The sequence below is a fragment of the Apis florea genome, unplaced genomic scaffold, assembly GCF_048593485.1.
Source record: "Apis florea isolate Af1SG1 unplaced genomic scaffold, ASM4859348v1 contig_3158_pilon, whole genome shotgun sequence".
Classification (NCBI taxonomy): domain Eukaryota; kingdom Metazoa; phylum Arthropoda; class Insecta; order Hymenoptera; family Apidae; genus Apis; species Apis florea.
Genome location: NW_028256713.1, coordinates 5792516 through 5812142, shown reverse-complemented (window position 1 = coordinate 5812142; position 19627 = coordinate 5792516). Strand labels below are relative to the sequence as shown.

Below are 19627 nucleotides of genomic sequence, written 5' to 3'. Positions count from 1 at the left end.
GCGACAAAGTATAAAAATTGGCGGCACGATCGAAAAAAAGAAAAAAAAAAGAGCGTAATAATTTAACCGGCAAATATTTGAAGGATCATTGGCATTAGATATCTCGCGTGGCGCGGTTATCGATGTAAAAGATAAATATTGCCCTTTGCACTTTTTCATTCCGAGCCGGGAACAAAAACTGCCCCGTTTTACACGGAAATACAATTTCGACAAATTCCTCTCTCTCTCTCTCTCTCTCTCTCTCTCTCTCGATGTATGTGTACATTCCCTCCCTCGGTGAAAAACTGAAAAACTGTCGCGCGATCGTGCGACCGGCCTCTATTAAACCAACGATTTAACCATGTTCGATGAGAGGGAGGGAAGGGGGGGGGGGAAAAAAAGGCGGCCGTGAAATTGCGTTTTTCCGATCATGAGAGATTAAAACACCGAGCACGCTCTCTCTCTCTCTCTTTCTCTGTCTATCGTTATTCGTGGCTCGATTGAAAGAGAGGCGAAAACCAGACCGTGATTTCGAATATCCCTTTTTTCCTCTCTTTTTTCCACGTCGCCAGTTTCCACAACCTGATCAACCTTTTAAAAGTCGAGCAACTTTTTTCCGAGGATTCGGTATGACTCGACCACGGTTGTCACGGAGATTAATTTTAATTTAAGATTGGCAACGGAGGGGAGGAACGCTCCCTACCGAAACTTTAAAATAAAATTGTTAAAAATTATTCTCCTCTGGAGATGTACAGAAAAGTTGAATACATCCACTTGTATCTCCAAACCTTGGAACGATCGTTAATTCGTTCAAGAGATCTATCCAAAAAAGTCTAGAAATATCGAGGGAGGGGGATGATTATTTTCATGCTCGATCATGGTAAACGGAGACGGGGATGGGGAGACGACGAGTCGGGCAACATTTTTCTTGGGAGCAGCTGCAGCTGCGAGCGAATAAACGCGGCGAGTGAAAAGTCAGGAGGGGTGGGGCGCGAGCAGAGGGAGGGAGACGTCGCACCGGAAATACCCGCAACACATGCTCGGCCGGCTTCCTGTCATGTAGGTGGTTTAACTCCCGGCCACGGGGTGACGATAAAATATAATTTCGAGGCGGCACGCATGGAGGAAACTCCGCGTGAAAAAAAAGAAAGAGAGAGAGAGAGAGAGAGAAAGAAAATTTATCCGATCGAGCACAACACAGCTTTTGTTGAACGCTTTTATTCAAGATTTTTTCAGAGATTTGACTTTTCCTCCCCCCCTGTTTTCTTCGGATGGATTTATAGAATGTAAAATAAAGGGTTGCAGAGAATAATTGTATTATCTCGAGAAGAGAATTTCTCGTAGAATTTATATTTGTATATTACGAGATTATTGATTGAAAACAAGTTTAAATTTAGGGGTAGGAAGAAAATTCTCTCTGTTAGCATTCACGAGTTCGATTGATTTTTCCACGCAAGAGAAAGTGTCTGAAGAAATTTTCTTCCTCGACGAATGGGAAGGATATCTCTTTCCCGAGCGATTCGATCCGATAAAACAGGCAAATTTTTCCTGTGTGCGAGATCGACACTTTCATCGTCACCCGGCGCCTCTCGATCGATAAGAACACGTCCATCTCCCTAGGAATCTCTGGCAAACATCTTCCAACGTTAAAAGTTGGCTTTAAACGAGAGGAATATTTTCTTCGTGAAAGATAAGAGGAATTTCAGAAAATTTCTAACCATCGACAAGGGAACCCGTTCCTCACTTTAGATATCCGTTTCTCACGAGCCGGATAGACGGAGCCAAAAACTTGCCTCCTCCCCCCCCTTTTTCTTTTTTCTTCCCTCTTTCGATTCAAATTTCGTAGAACACACGAGCACACGAAGCGATGTGGAATCGGCTCGAATCGACCGGTCTCTGCCAGTTTCCAGTTTCGGCCGAGGAGTCGCGATATTGCTTTCATCCAGTTGGAATATCCAGTTTAGTAGGATGAAGGCGCACGCGTATCTGGAGCGTGACAAGTTTCCAGATTGTGTATGCAAAAGGTGTGTGTATGCTGCCGCTTTTCTACGCACTTGTCGAGGCCGAACATCTCGTCTAACACTTTTGATCGAAAAAAAAAAAAAAAAAAAAAATGTGAAAAAAAGAAGAAGAAGAAGAAAGAGAATAAATACGTATATATATCGATCGAATACAAATTGTTTGAAACGTTACTTGCTCTTCTCAAGTATGTCCGTTTATTTCTTGGGTTCAAGAGTTATCGATAAATAATTTTTTAGCAAAGCCTAGTAACTTTTATCGCACAACCTGTTTGCACAATATTACGTTATTGATAACGATATTTGAATAAAACGAAAGCTATATTGTATCGATATATCAAAATAGATAATCGATAGTCACTTTTGTTATAATTTAACAAATTATTACCGATATATCAAAATAGATAACTCGCGTTATATCGATAATCAATAATCTCTAGTCACTTTTATCCTTTCGACGATATCCTAACGATATTACCGATATATCAGAAATAGATATCGATAATCGATAGCGTTCGCGCTCCATCTCCGCTCCTGTCCTAACGATACATCATTGATATATCAGAACGGATATCGATAACGTAAAAAAAAAAAAGGGTAAAAAAGAAACGATCCTGTTTCCTCGAAACAGTTCCACGATAAGGGAGTCGCGTGCTCCGCCAGGAACAGCTGCGATATCACCTGTCCATCTGGTGGAACTTTCTCGCAAATTAAAAGCTACGCGTCCCCGCCAAGTAATAAAAGAAAACAGCAGAGAGACAGAGAGAGAGAGAACGAATCAGGATTTCAACCGACTCCTTACAGCCGACTTTCCCTATTTTCCACGAGGCAGAATTCATCCGATACGACGATAGAAAATCGATCCCCGTTGAACAATGGAGGATTCCCTTCGAATTAATTCGTTGGATGTTCGATCGAGGAAGAAATCGAATCTCGTTTATCCGACGATTATATATTTTCCAAGATTTTCTCCACCCCTCCCTTCAGGAATGGAAATAATCCATTTGATAAGAGCTTGTTTCGTGTTTTGAAAGGAAACCACGCTTTTTTGTGTAAAAAGAAGTAAAACGACGAAAGAATCGTTTTGGATGATTTTGGGAAAAAATTCAGAGAGTCGATTTTAACGGATTTGAGAAATTGGATAATCGATATTCTCTACGAGGGATTTAATAGCGATATCCCATTGGAATGTAAATAAAGATTATGCAAATGGGTCTAAAATCTAGAAATAAGGAAATTTGATTTTTTATTTTAAGTGCAAGAGTTAAAAATCTGGGTAAATTCAATTGTTCGAACGTTGTAGCAATATTTGTTAAATGCGATTGTTACAAATCTTAGGTTTATATAGTATCGGATGACACACGTGGCACGGTTTACAATCCGTGTGATTCAGACCAGGTATGACATTCCAACGCGATGAATATTAAAATAACTAAACCTAAGATATTTTATCAAACATTTAATGATAAAATATTTGCAAGTCTAAACTTTACTTTTAAAAAGCTAAAGCTCCGTCGAGCACAAATGAAGATTGTACCGTTGTCTCAGCCTACGTTTGCTGTACTTTCTGCAACGTATTCAGAATTAAATTCTTACTGGTATATTTTAGTCTTAAAGATGGGTCAATATAACCCAACTTAAGAATAAGGGTTGAACATCTTGAAGCTAACTTCTCCGACTAGACAAACTTTGAGAGTAAACGGGAGACTTCTTAAGTAGATATTTTGTAAGACTTTATAGATAACAATAAGAGCGAGAATATTATAATCACAGAGCAGAGGATACAAGTACCAGGAACACATAAATGTACAATTTTGTCTACAATATATAATGTATCAATCACGATCCTCAAATCTTCCTTTCACTTGCAACTTACAAACGTTCGTGAAACGATGAAATAAAGTTAAAAAAAACTCTCTCTTAACTGCTATGAAGAAGGTAATAAACTCAACTTGCCTTGTTCCAAATCTCGATTCAAACTAAGCTCAATTCCAATCTACCGAACTGTTCGAGCAATAAAAGAAAGGGGCTGAATCAACCTAGCCAAGCACACTCGAGAGGGTGATCCCAAACTCCCTTTTACAACAAACTTGCGAATATCTCGGCCGAGCCAGCTCCGATCCACGAGGTAATTCGAAAGGCACGAAACGTGCACACGGTTGGCCGCCGATTCGTTTCGTTTTTCACACCGAATATCGCAATGTCTACGGCTGAAATTCGTCCGTGGCGCGGCCAGAGGCAAGGAGTCTGCCTCTGGTGAACCAGCTGCCAGGCAGGTGATGGTGCAGCTGCCTGCGAGAGAGAACGTCGGTAGCCATCTCTCATCGACGATCCCCTCTCGTTTCCTGGACCAGTCCGCGGGATCGATGCTGCTCTCTCCCTCCCTCCCTCTCCCTCTCTCTCTGTCGAAAAGGTAGCGACGAAAAAGCCTAAAGCGCTACGCTCTTTCAGACAATTTTCCCTACCCAAAAAAAGTTCCCATGAACTTTTGAAATACGGTAGAACAGGTTGGATTTTTTAATTTTAATTTTAATTTCGATCTTCTCAAGCTGGGATTGTATTTCGAGTTCGAGAAGATTAGGTCTGCTACGAATCTTTGGATTAGATTCAATGTGTCGTCAATCACAAGATGTTTCTGAACACGATTCGTAAGACGGAAGCGAGAACTGGCGTGTTATTGCGAACAGGTGTATTTTGAGCGTGTTATTAGGTTGTGCAAATTTATTTCGAGAATTGGATTGTGAGATTGAGAGAACTCGTAAGAAACGTCACGGGTGTCTTTCACGGATGAATCTTACGTGAATTTTATCTCGAGTTTATCGATGTTGAAAAAGCAGTTGAATTCGTTTCTCGCCCATTTTCCAATCTCATTTAAGCGAAAACGAAACATCGAACGAAACATTGCACCGATATCTGGACGAGCGATATCAGGAGATTCGCTCGAATCGTAGAGGCGCGTGGCTGGTTGAACAGCTGGTTTATTTATGCGCGCGGACGAAATCGTCGTTCCATGGAAACGCTATTCCCGCGAACCTTCGAATGATCCAATGATGCATCTGTCGCTCGATGCGTGGACAGGATCGATTTTGGTTGGGCTACGTCAGATTGGCTTTTACTCCAGCTAACCGAACAGCCACTTTTTGGAGGATAGTTTTCACTTATATTTGTTTTTCTTTTAATTTTTTTTTTTTTTTCGTATTGCAATTCGCATTGCAATGTAATATAAGTAATATAAATTTATTAGACTTTTCGTTTCGAAGTGTTTTTCATCTCGAAAGGATCGATTGGAAAAGGGTGAAATTTAAAAAATTTTTTATAAAAATATTCACAATTTTTCGAACTCTTTTCGTTATTGCTTTCGTTATTAAATTTCAATAATTAACTCGATTTCCTTCAAACTGTGTTATTAAACGGAATAAAATGTAAAAGTCAGGCGTAATTAAAATATAATCATCCGTTAATCGTCTCTCCCTCCAAATGACACCGGAGTTTGCATGAAGGAACAGGTTCGATGCTATTATCGATTATAAATTATTCCCAACTACTTTGTTATTCTTGACCACCGTTCTTGCTGTGGCAACATTCAACGATCAATTACAACGAAAATTACAACGATAAACGCCAGATAAAACTGTTCGCGAAATGTAATAATTTGCCTTGGTAAACATTTTTATATCATCGTACCTTAAAAAACAATTCCTATAAATACAATTGCTCTTGACGAGTAAGTAATTATTCCGGGAGGATGTTTGGAATATTAATTTTCCCCCGGGAAAAATAACAGAATTTACAAAGGGAAGAAGAAAAATTACGAACTAATGAAAATAACATATTGATAATTTCATCTTGGCAAAATAATATCGTCCTACCGTGCTTGTAATTCTTATAAAGTATTTATCCTTTGAAAATGAATCATATTCGTATTCCTTTCAAAGAAAGAAAATATCAATTCGATTAACTCGAACGAAAAAATAAAGTTCCCGTAATTAATAAGCCCCACCGTCCACGATTTCGAATCTTAAAACGTTACAAAATAACGTTACAAACGATAAAATCTTGGAAAAAAAAAATTGACGTCGTTCCAAGAACATCGAATCGAAATAATTCGAACGAAACGATTCGAAAACTCGAATGGAAAGAAAACGTAACACGGATCGATAATTTTCAAAAGGAAAAATAAAATTCCCTAAAAAAAAAAAAAAAAAAAAAAGATATTATTAAATATATAATATACGCATTATATACTCCTCGAGAAATCAGGGGGCAATCGAACGGGAAGCTCCGTGCGCAGAGCCATGCGTTTAAACGGGGATGGCGAACGAAATGATTCATTCCTGTATTTATTGGCCGGGTATCGGGCATTGAATCGAGGGGTATCGCCGTTTAATGCGTCGCGTGATCGCGAAAGGGGCGACTCGTCTCGAGTGCACGAGCCTCTCCCGGGTGTCTGCTTTATTAATTAACCTGTGGATCTCTGCCTCGTTTCGCCGGCCCCGATTCCGATCCCTTAACACGCGATACCAAACCGAATCTCTCTCCCCTCTTTTTTCCTTTTCTTTCTTTTTTTTTTTTTTTTGATCACGTAATAACCTTATGGAATTTTATCTTGTAACGAGATGTACCTTTCTTTTCTTTTTTTTTTTTAACGCCTTTGAATCGGGTTTATCGGCAAGGTTCAACGTTCCGTCAGTGCTGAAGATAAAAATAAACGCGACGATGTATCGACGTTGAACTAGCCTCGACACTGCAAAGGGTTAATAATAATATACTCTTCGCTCGTCGAGTACGTACGGAGAAACGTCTATTTTAATTCTTTCTTTCTTTTCTCGACAAATACGACGTTTCCCGCGTCTGTTAATTTTCGATTTTCATTACGAATGTTTAAACGAGATTGTTCCCTCGAAATCTTGGAAGGAAGACGATCCTCCACCTGTGCACCACTTCAATAATTCGCCGAGCGAAACCCTAAGGCGTCCTCCGCCACCTGGATTCGAATAAATCACACCCAGCCCTTCGTAAATTATTCCGACGTGGAATCCCGAAATAAGCGATCCCGTTGCGAAATTGTTTTAACCGAAATTCGTTCTCGATCGAGTTTTATTATAACTCGAGAAAAGGTTTAGGATAGGATGGAAAGGTTGCTCATCGGGGTTTCCTCTCAGTTGAAAAATTCAAAGTTCAACAACGTTGGTTCGTTGTTGAAATGCATGTGGCGCGTCGATGCGACTCGGTGGACGCGACTGGATACATTTCGTCGATCAACGCTCGATAAAATTGATATGCAAACACATTAAATGAATGGAGGGATTGTTTGAAGATACGTTAGCAAAGATAGGCACGTTCGATGCATTGTTAACAAAATAAAGCTGGCCGCATACCAATGGATACCGCGTCATTGTGATACCGCGTTGACGAGATGGCGTTTATTATTCCACGCTTATTCCTCTTTTTATATTTTTTAATCCACGCCCCATCGGAAATACACAAAATGGCGGAATGGTCGCATCGTCCCTGCTTACAAAATTACAACGATTACCGCTCGTTCAATGCGATTCAATGTCACGTTACGAACGAACTTCTCGTTTCTCTCCTTTTCTATTTAAAAACGGAACGTTCAAAGACGTCACGTAATCGTTGATAAGCGCTATCTCTTTCGGGTGTACAAGTATTCGATGCTCCAATTATAATTTCCTCTTCGAATTCGTGCGTTAAATCGACAAGTTTCGAAGAGATCTTCCTTGGGTTCTAACAAATTTTTACGCGAATCTGTAAGAGAATAAATCTCGAATCCTAAGTAAATTTGGAAATTCTAACTTGATATCGAGCCGAAACAACTTGCAAACTTCTCGGTGTTCAATTTCAATCCCGGTAAGTCGATAACTTTCTCGCATCCTTGAATAATCCCTCCACAAGTCCCAAATCCCAAAGCATCGAGCTAACATCCAGTCCAATATCAATAAATAACGATCTCGCTCGTTCGATTCTTACGTCCAAACCAATTCTTCAAACTCACTTCCAAAACAGTTGGTCTCTCGAACGAATAAGCATAACCAACCCAATCCACCGCGTTTCGAATCGATGGAAATCCAGCCCATCCAAGTCTTATTATATTCCCTAGCATCGCCCTCTACAAGTCGACGATTAATCGTCCACGTCGGGACGCGTGGCCACGCGTGGAGGGAAACGAGAGCAGAGAGATCCGCGGGGCGGTGGCCAGAAGCGGAGTCGGTGAACGAGAGTGCCGCCGCCGCCGCTCTCGTGCAATTTACTCGAATGCCGGTGTCCGGAGTCAATGCTGGGACCTTGCACTCGACGCGCGCTGGCGCGTGTGTGCGCATGCATATCATAAACGAAGGGGAGGGAGGGAGGGAAAAACGAGGCCGCGAGGGAAGGAAGCGAGGATGCGACGAGCAGAAGGAAAGAAATGGACGGGAAGGAAATTCTTCTAGGCGAGGAAGAGAGAGAGAGAGAGAGAGAGAGAGAGAGAGGTCTGTGATACGAGACAAGGTAATCGAATGAAGGAGCTGGCTTCGAAGGTTGGAGGAAATTCGTTTAAAATGCGAGGCGCGTGATCGAAATAAGCTCGAAAATACATTCACGCGGTGGATCGAGGCCGGGTATGAATAAAAAACGATGATTTTCAATGTAATTCGAGTTAATGAGACACGAGTGAAAATAATTATTATAGATCAGCGATAAGGAAAATGTGATTTATTAAAGATATTGATAGGAAAGATTGCAAAAATTTACTGATATATATATAAAAAAAAAAAAAAACAAAGTTTCAAATTGGCCAAATCGAGCAAGTGTAAAACTAATTGTAAGCAAACTGTTTAAAAAACGACAAAGAACAGTTTAAAATTGAACTTAAGCCAAGTGTAATTCGAAACGAAAGATTGGTTCAAGAGAAACGTCGGAAAACGAGACGGAAGAGACTCTGATTGTCGAAGAAGAAGAAGAAGAAGAAGGAAGAAACGAGTAAGAGGATCGGAACAAGGCCAGAAAGAAAAAGAAACAAAAGGAAACGAGGGAAAAAGGACACGTCTCAAGACAGTTATCCGGAGAATCGTTAAGATAAACTGCCGCATCTATTGCTTATTCAGCCATTTCTAGAGTCCGGTTTACTGCCGCATCCGCATTGGGTTTAATCATTAACGGCCCTTCACTTTTCACACGTTCACGCCTGTTTTATCGGCCAGGATTTATGTTTATACGGGGAGTTGGACACGCGCGGCCCGTTATCGACTGAACCGCTGATTTGTCGCTGAACGACCACTAAGTGGAAACGATAAAACGCCGATAAAGAATCGCTTCACGCGTCCTCGTCGCATATCCATCGATTTCTGAATCGAAAACACTTCCGGTTGTGTCTGTGTATTCCATGCCTGTTTGAAAACAAGGAATAATTTTATTTTATTAACGAAGTGTATATATATATATATATATGATTCCATCATAGATCGCTTTGAGATATTCGATATTACATTTTTTTTTTTTTCTTTTTTTTAAGACAACGATATTATATTACGATTGCTCTTATCATCGATCGATCGTGTTTCAAATGCTTCTCTTCACGAGACGCTCGTTCTCGAGATGTTTGATCTCTCAGTGTCAGTGTCAATGTAATTTTTTTTTTTTTTTTGTATCGCGAATTCCTCTTATTATATTTGAATAACATGCGGTTGTATATGCGGCAAAATAAGGAAAATTAAAAAAAAAAAAATACTGCTTCGGTCTATTATCTTCGAGTTAAATAGTGAAAATTGATATGTTGGTATTTTTTTTTTTTTTAAATAAGTGTTAAAAATCATTAACCAAATGATAACCTCTTCGTCGGGTTGTAAATTACAAGACACCGTTACTTCAATTTTTATACATTGTATGGAGACTTTTTGCTCGAAAGAAAATCAAAAAAATTTCTCAAAGAGCAAAGCTAATGATCTTTTCGATGGTTATACGAAGGTTATTAAACGGCAATCAAGCAAAACAAAATTAAATATATCTTTGGATCTATCGAAATGATTTTTAATTCAATCGTCGTAGTTATCGAGTCGTGACTGATGATTGACAGACATTTTTCAACAAAGGATTTGAATGAAACATCTGCCGCTATACCACATATACAGTACCTTTAAATGGTCACTTGGAACCGAGACTAGCCATTTAACCGGATAGGTTACTTTCCATGAATTGTTATCTGACTCCAGTTCATTCTACCGTGAATACTTCACAAGCGTGAGAATGAGAAACAGACGGGATGAATGAAATAGAATATTACCGTCTACAAAAATCGTATCTGCAACTATTCTTAAAAACTTGTTGCTCGAGTAACTCGTAACTATTTAAATGGACAGACTCGTAGCCATTTAAACGAATACGACCGCCGTGATACTCCAATTTCTTTCACATTTATCACATTTTCCAATATGAATTGGGCCATCCATGAAAAATATATTCGAAAAAAATTTCCAAAATTTCCAACAACTTCCACTTCCTTTCAACGCGATATTTCCAACGCTCTCGAAAATTAACGAGATTTACGAGGATTACAAAATTTCCGCTTCTTCCAAATATCGAAGGATGGCATTCGAATCGTTAAACGATTCGAAATCAAGGGGGGGGCGATTTATTTCGAAACTACGATGGATCGATCCACACGTGCCACATCGCGGGGATACGCGGAAACGATGGATCGTCGTGCACGTGCAAAAGAAACACGCGTGCATTATTGCGAAACGGTTTTGGCACGTCGAGTCGAATCGGTTTCTCCACGTGCCAACTTTTCCAAACCAAACAGAACCGGAGAGAGCCAGAGAACTTTCCTTCCTTCTTCGTTCAGAGGAGGGAAGAAATTTTTTTCTCTCCTTCCTTTTCGTGGATCCACTTAAACGAACCACGGATGCAATTAAAACGTTACACTTGGACGGTCGGTAAGATTCTAATTTTTCTTCTTATTTTTCGGTGATTAAGCTAGAGACGCTCGGTCAACCGGAATAATTTTAAACGAAAGTTGAACGCGGGAAGGGCATGAGAAAGTTTGTGCGCGTTGCACTGGTTTAACTGGATCCTTCTCTATCCTCGATCTCAGATTAGACGGAAAATTCTTTTAACGTGAATTTTCGATCTCTTTTTTTTTTTTAAAGTCGGAATACGGGAGAATTGAAAAACGAAAGAATCGAAAGCCTTCGTTTTTCGTAAATTTTTATTCGTTTGCGAGCAGGACAAAGATGCGATGGATACGTGATAAAATGATGTAAAACGGCAGTTGCGAAACTATTTGTATGCGAAAAGCGGCTACACGATACGTGGATAATTTGTGCAATGCAGTGGATAAAAATTTTATCGTGCAAAAGTTTATAGTCTCGATATAGTAATTTCGTGTAAGATGTATTTGTCTAATATACCGTATGAAAATTTTATGGTCCGGAAGTTTTACCCTCGCTAGTGCTAAAATATCTGCAAAAATGTATCTACGAATAAAATTTTGGATTCATAATGAAAATATTCGCTTCGTTTTTTCGTTTTAATTGAACGACACGCAGCACAAAATTAAATATTAAATTCTATCTTGAAATAACATTGAAATTTTTTGCGTGCAATGATATAATTATTTATAAAAAAAAAAAAAAGAAAAAACATTGATAATCACTATTCCACAAGTTTCTTCTAAATGCACGATCCGATTTGAAGGAAATATTTCCAGTTGAATTAATGTTACGTTAGTTTTTATTGAAATTGTAATGTGTTGTGTAATAATAGTCAATGTGACATATCAATTCAATAGCCGATATTGCACAACAGCCGAGAAGGAAATCAGTATTACAAACAGATTCTACACCTCGATTCTTAAACAAAGATGTGCCAATCTACGTTATACAACATGTATTCGAATCTCGGTGTAACGATCGATAACTTTACCCCAATTTTTCTATGTTCACGTAGAATTTTCCTACATTCAATCAAATCGAAACTCAAAACAAGTTTCGAACGAAATCTCTTTTCGAAAAATGACCATTCATCAACAAATCCTTTCTCGAACGATCATTGCTTCAAAACGCAGCAAATAAAATAAAACCATCCCCTGCATGGTGGAAAGAAAGAAAACACGACGTGTCGACTAGGCACTCAAACTAACCGGAAACCCGTTCGAACCGGTCACTTTCATTCCGGTTCATCGAACTCCATCCAACGCAAGATGGATCCTTTCCGTCCATCCCGAATTCCCAAGATACAGCGTCGAAGAGGCAAGAGGCTCGTGCGGCCTCCCAGGGAGGTCGGAAAAATTGAACTTGGGGCGGCCCGCGAAGATCTCGTTTCTATTAGCGATTCGAGGAGGGTCGTCGTTGACTCGAGTCTCTCTCTCTCCCCCTCTCTCTCCCCCCTGGCATAAGTTATTCCCTTTAGAGGGGCGCGCAGATGCCTTTTCCCAACGCGGGGAGGTCGAGAGGGAGCAGCTTATGCACGCGCACGCGTGCACGTGTGCCGCGTGAATGCGAGAGGGTGTCGCGTCGGGGCTGCGTCGAGGGGAGAGCCTCCTTACGAGGGGAGGGGGGATTCGATGCGAGATTCGATCTTGGCCCTATTGATCCGTTGATTGCCGTGTTGCGATGCGAGGGGCTTGTTACGGGGCAATTGATCGATGCCACAGGTGACGATTACGATTAGGGAGGGGGGAATTCGAATCGAACTTTGCTTCGCGTCTCTTCTTCATCGATCCTCGTTTTCTATTTCGCGAGTAACCCTTTTTTTTTCCACGAGAGTTTTGTAGAGTTCTCGATCGAGAAATATTACGCAATGTTCGATACGTTTGTGGAGAATATTGCGGGATAATAATATTGCGGAAAAATAAGAGCACGCGCTCAAGAAGATATCGCGCTCAATGTAGCGATTCTCGGGTCGACGAACTTTCGTCGATATTGAGGTGGATAACGCGTTAATTGAGGGCAGAGATAGATGCGTTTCCTCGTTCGCGGATCAAGAAACATTCCCTTTTTCTTCTTTCTCTCACGATTCACGATCTTCCTCCGTAATAAGAATAAATACGAGTCGCGTCCACATCGAGGAGCAAAGATTGAACGAAAGAAAGATAACACGTTGGAGGGAAGAAGTAAAAAGTGTTAAAGGTGCGGATAAGGCTTCGAGAGTAAAAGTTTCGAGAAAATTTCCTTTTGCAAATATCTTTGGTAGGCAAACGCTTGAGAATAACTTGGAAAGTAACTTTCATTCTCGATTTAGTATTGCTTTAACTAATCCTAACGTCCTAACGAAATCGTCCTCTCAAAAAGAAAAAAAAAAAAAAAAAACGGGAAGCATTCTAGTTTCGAAGCCAATTCGGCGAAAAAGTCCACGCAGATTTTCACGTTCGAAGACGTTTTCGCGAGCGTGTTTTTTATTTCTCGCTGCAGAAATTACTCCTCCCTTGAGATTATTCAAATTGGACTCGAAAAATCTTATGCCCCTTTGCATAAACGAAACGAAGATGATGGTGTAGCGAGTTGTTCCACGAAACGAAAGTTAAGTACAGGGTTAAGAAGATCGATCTCGAGGAATATTAATAAGGAAGTGGAGGAGAAAATACACGGGAAGAAACGGGTTCGCCGCGTGAATGATGGATCACGGTGTGAAAGAGCGCCAATAGAGCGAATTCAATTTATTCTCTCGCCAGATATCCAACTTTTTGGACTCGGTTCAAAAGTTCAACGGCACACGCGGGGATGGCGCAGTCAAAGTTTCAGTTCGCGATTTACTATTTTGCGAGAACAACGAGCCAGCCTGTTCCCCTCTTTCCAGAGCGCGTTATTCATTATCACGGAATCGGTCCAATTACGAAAAATTCATTTACAAAATAGTCCTCGTTATTAATTTCTCTTCTTTAAGTAAATGATAACCGAACGAATGCTTAATTACGCCGATAATTCGATTGGTTCGATCGATGATTGAATTGCACTTCTCCGTCTCTCTCTCTCTCTCTCTCTCTCTCTCTCTCTCTCTCATTGCGGTAATATCATTTCCTAAATGATACTATTCTTGGTTAATTAAATATTACGGACTTAAATGACGATAAATACACAATTATCCTGTTACTACTACTTTTTTTCCCTTCTTAACCTTCCATCTTTCCTACGTCACCTCTATAAAATATATTGCGTCAGAATTTATTACTACCTGCCTTTGAATTATTTAACCTTTAACTGATAATTAACTACGGTAAAAAAACAATTTCTATATATTTTAAATACGTAAAAAAACATAGATCCTTTGATCATTAACAATCAGTCTCTCGCTGTAACCTTACATAAGTGGAACTATTACTATACAAGTTATTATAAAATTTATTATTAGAATTAAGCTTTCTTTCCGCTTATAATATGTGTATAGAATTTTAAAAAATACACAACCCATACGTACATCGTTATATCGAAATTCCATTATCAATTTTATCAAAGGAAAAAAAAGAAAAGTTGTCGAAAATTTTAAATAATCCCAACAATTGTACAATCTGGTGGTCCCTAGAATTTCACAATTTGTCCTTGGACGGTTGTTAAATTGACTGGTTCGCGATGTAATCCGCTTAAACCGATTTCCAGCGGCAATCCGGAATAAACAGGACAAAGACGTAGAATCCGTTCTTTGACACGTGGCAAAACCACGTGGAAAATAACGGATCTTATTATACACCTATTAAAGACCACGTCTCCGTTTAATTTCCAACTCTTTTCTCTTCGCTCTGTCGCGAGAGCGTACATAGATTCGCTTAATCCGGATAATTCAGAGCGCGTTTTATACAAACGTTTATATTACACGTTAAATTATTTTTACAACGAAAAATATAATGTATATATACACGTTGCGATATGTAATTAAATACAACAGACATGAAACCGACACTCGTTTAGACTCTTAAAACTCTTCGTGAATAATGCCCGATACAAGCGGTATGCCACAAAGAACGTTCAAAACTATTTCCTTCCGATTTCAACGATTTAATTCACGCCTACGTAATCCCCCGAAACGAATAATATATAATAAAAGGAGAGGAGAGTTAACACCAAAAGTTACTTGCCAATTTTATTCCGAGAAAGGATAAAAAAAAAAAAAAAAAAGAGGACAAACGAAGAATAAAGAAATCAAAGGATTAACACAATCGCGACGACAAGTAACGAGATCGAGACATCTATACGGTCGCGAATAGTCGAGAATGAACGCGACAGCACATACCGATAAACCGCAAAAGAACGATGCAACAATGCGACAATGCTCTTCCTTATCGAACCTTTCGCGAAAACGTACACATTCACACGTTTTACACGTACAGGCGCTGGTTCACAGAAATAATAATCCTTCGCGCACGACCCTGAAAAGTCCAGGTTGGGAAGCCCGCAATGTAGCAACGGAAACACGGACGCGAATAAAATCCGAATAACACTTATCCTCGCGCACGCAAGGCTAAAAGGCGGTCGCGCGACAATAGGTGAAAATGTGGCTTTCACATTTTTCCCTGTGGATGCCCGACCCCTCCTCCTCCTCCTCGCTGTGCGCCGACATTAATAGCCCGTTTTCCGAATAAACACCGTCTTTGTCATTTAAATGCGGTTACTCGATGCCGGCTGCTTCCGGTCCCAGGCTATTGTCGTCGATTACACTTGCACGATTGTGCCCGTCGATAGCTGATATTGAAACAGGAATATGTATTTTCTTGCTTTGCTTTCTTTTTTCTTCCCTCTGTTCGTTTTTTTTCTTTTTTTTTTTTTTTCAAAGGATGTCGGGCTCCAAACGACGATTGAAAGGGTGAGAGATTGACAATTCTCGAGAGAGAGAGAGAGAGAGAGAGAGAGAGAATTAAATGAAAACGAGTGCAGGTGATGGATGTGGAAAGAAGAGTAAGCAAAGATTTAATTAATCCTTTGATTATTTGTCTTCTTATCGTGTTCGAAAAATACTTGATATAGGGAATTGATTATAGGAACGAAATTGTCTGTGGTTAATGTGGAAAGAAGGAGAAACGTAGATCCATTTAAAGGGATTCGTATTGGGAGATGGGGATACTTTTTATAAAAATTTAAATGTGAATCAAGATCGTATAGTGCGCGCATCTTTGATTTCAACGTCACGACATACATACGTCTGTCATTTAAAATTCGAATATATTATGCAACGTGTGTATCATCGTGCCCGTATATAAGCATTCTTCGTTTAAAACATGCAAGCCCCCTATACGCAATCTGGTCACGATTTCTCCTTATCTCGGAATGCCGCGGTCGTCATGGTGATCTCCTGCCCCGTTCTATTCCTCCCCCACCACTTGGATGCTTCTATCCCTTTGAAAACTGCTGACGCGTTGTATAAATTTCCCGCGCTTTCTTCGCAAAATAATTCTCCGAGTTTCTAAACGATTATTATACCCCTCGAGGGGTATAATATATATATAAACGAATTTTCCTTCGAAAGATATAAAACTTGTCACAATCGAATGTATAAACTTTTTCTGCTTCTGCTTCGTAAAATTAAAAAAAAAAAAAAAAAAAAAATTGTCAGCAATAGATACAATCTTGATTTGTTATTTTTAACGAATAAAGTTTGAAAATAGAAAACGGTTGAATTTAAATTTGAAAAAATCTCGAATACTTTATTTGTGCGGCGGTGTTTTGTCACATACAGAACGATATTTGAATTCAAAGGCAGCATCAGCTGCATTTAACGAGCAATTGATCGCTCGGTTATCGACGAAACAAATCGATATTAACGGATCCGATACACCGTTTTTCTCATCTCTCATCGGCGAGTTAAATTTAAAGTTTAAATAAAGAGGGAGATAAATAAAGAATTATTGGCGGTTTAGTTGGATTTATTAAAAAAGAAAGAGGAAAAAAAAAACGACACTCGATTTATTCCCTAAGCGTGTTAGAAATGATGAAAGACGACGATAAATATAATATGGAAATAACAAGAAATTTAACCTCTTTTAAAGCAAGTAAACTTTCGAGGTTATCAAAGTTAACATCAAAATTCATAGCGAACAAGTATTTACAACGTTTATTTAAATGGAAACTTATTATTTCATTGGGCCAGTAACGGATATTAAGAATACGCTATACCAATTCGCGGGCTTGTAAATATCGACCATAAAACTGAAAATGCCGGGGGATTTTACAACACCGAGAAAGTATTCAGAAAATGACAATAAACCAAATACAGTAACAAAATCCACGGTACATCCGGCTTAACCGAACTAACGGTAATTATACTGACCGTGGGTCGTGCCGAAATTATTACCTCTAGTTTTTAAATTACACTTTATTCCTTTTCGCGTTCTACGTTCGAACGACCCTTCCCCTCTTCCCCCTCCCCCTCTCTGCCAGGAAACTCCTGGCGTTTCATCACCAGTCATGTAAACTCGTGAAAGAGAAGACAAAGGAAGTTTCCACTATATCTAATCCCTCTTGTTCATTTTTCTGCTCGACAAAAGGCAGCACGGAAAATATTTCCTGACCGAGCGCTCTTTTAAACACGAACATACTCCGGTTTAGGGAATTTTCGGGGACAATACCTGAATACGCACGAAAGGCCAGGCGAACGATTCCAGGCGAACCTCTGTGTCACTTTATATCCCCCGTATGTAAATGACGACACGTCCGACTTGTCCACGTGATATTTTAACCCAGGTAATCCTGGATTTTATCTTACGACTCTGGTTAACTTTATTCTGTTTAGCGTAGCGCGAGTAATTTATCGCATGTCCCAACCGGCCAACCCGGTAATTTCTCACAATTCCTCTATTTTATCAAGCCCCCGTTGTTGTATCGCGCCCGCTATTGAAAATCGGTGATTTACGCCAAACCAGTGTAGCATTTACACGCGAGACATGCGAACCCTCGAATAACCGGCGCACTTCCTGTTTGCACGCCTCTTATCGGTAAACAAAGAAATCAAGCTCCATCCGACGCGTTGTTACCGACCGTCGTGTATTTCAAACGTTTCTCCCTCTTCCTTCCCTGACAAACGAAGAACGCGATGGCACAAAATGAATAACGCGCACACTCGCCTTATTTATATATATATATATATAATTTTTCACAATTGTTGTCACGTATCCTTGGTGATGAAATCAACTTCTCCCTTTGTATAAAATAAAATTTACAACAAATCCTCTCCCCCTCCTCCCTTAGACATTAACATCGACGCGAGAAATTTTTTCTTTTTTTCTCACAAACATTCGTCGAATCCAAGTTTGCTTATTTAGAAATAGAACCATTTACGATTCAAGGCGAACAAGTGCACAACGTAAGTGGAAGCAAATGGTAGTTGAATCTAAACTCGTTTAAAAAACCAATTTACTAATGACAATAATTTCAACGTATAATTTCGAGGCGAATAGTTTCTTCCTGATAGATCTGTAAGAAAAATCGGGGCGTGAGGATAATCGCGCGTTTATTAAAAACGTTCAGGGCACTGTGTTACCAACGGATACCCTTGACAGCGGAAAGCAAACTCTTCGCGCGTAAACAGAGACTCCAGTGCTGCCATTATTTGCCGAAGAATTAACCGCGCCGAAACACGCGCTTACTCAAACCAATGCTGACCGCGTGTTGATTAAAAGAAAATAAGTCGAAGTGGCGCCCCGTGTCGTAAGATAAATTAACACCCTGTCCAATACATTTATCGAACATCGACAAATTCATTTTTCATTGTTCTTCGCAAAAAAAAAAAAAAAAAAAAAGAAAAAAAAGACATTTATCACGAAAATTCTATGATTCATCGTAACGAATTCACATAATTTTAAATTTAAATTCACCTCATCTGAAATATAAAACATGCGAACAAATAAAAATTTGAAATGCCTATAATTCCAATCGGTACGAATTGAATTTTTCCTAGTATCGATAACCGGTCAGGAATTAATGAGCTGAAACGATATATTCATAATTCTACACGTGCAGCGTTGTAAAATTTCCCGAAATCGAACTCCAAGGCAATTTGTCGAATATCGAAAGGCGGGGATTATCGATAACACGGCCAATGCCGAGTCACGGAAACGTGAAGAAGCTACAGATACAGCTAATAGATGTGTCCGGGAATAAAATTTAATGGGGCGCCACGTGTCGTTTAAAAGAAGATAAATCAAACGAACGAGTTGGACGACGATACGTCATTCCATTCGCATCACGTTTTTGCAAGAAACTGTCGACTACATAAAATTTAGATGCACGATAAAAAAAAAAGAAAATTGCAAAATTGTGGATGGGCGAAAAGGGAGGAGAATAAAGCAAAGAGATTTACACTGCTGCTTGTCGAACTCACAAATTATTCAGGACCGGAAGGCAACGATTTGAAATCGCACGCTAAGAAAGAAAGTGCATTTACTTTCTGGCGATTCCGGAGAGCTCTTCGACGCGAACGTGGAAAGTGGCGCTAATTAGTCGAACATTCGTTTCCCGAGATTAAAATGTTTAGAAAATTTGCCGAGCACACGAAGCGTACCGAAACGCTCATTCCAAACTTTGAGTTTAATTACATATTGCTCCAACATGGTGCGCGCCAATTGGTACACGGTAAAATTCGCAGACAGAATTTTCAACTTGAATTAATACTTTTTTAATGTCAAGGCACGTGGACGGAAGATAAAATTGAAT

At 39.6% G+C, this 19627-nt stretch overlaps 1 protein-coding gene across 3 annotated transcripts in view; it reads right to left on the bottom strand.

Moving 5' to 3' along the window:
* Positions 1 to 19627, bottom strand: part of nmo (serine/threonine-protein kinase nemo) — a 181859-nt gene that overhangs the window by 160293 nt on the left and 1939 nt on the right. The window lies entirely within an intron of this gene.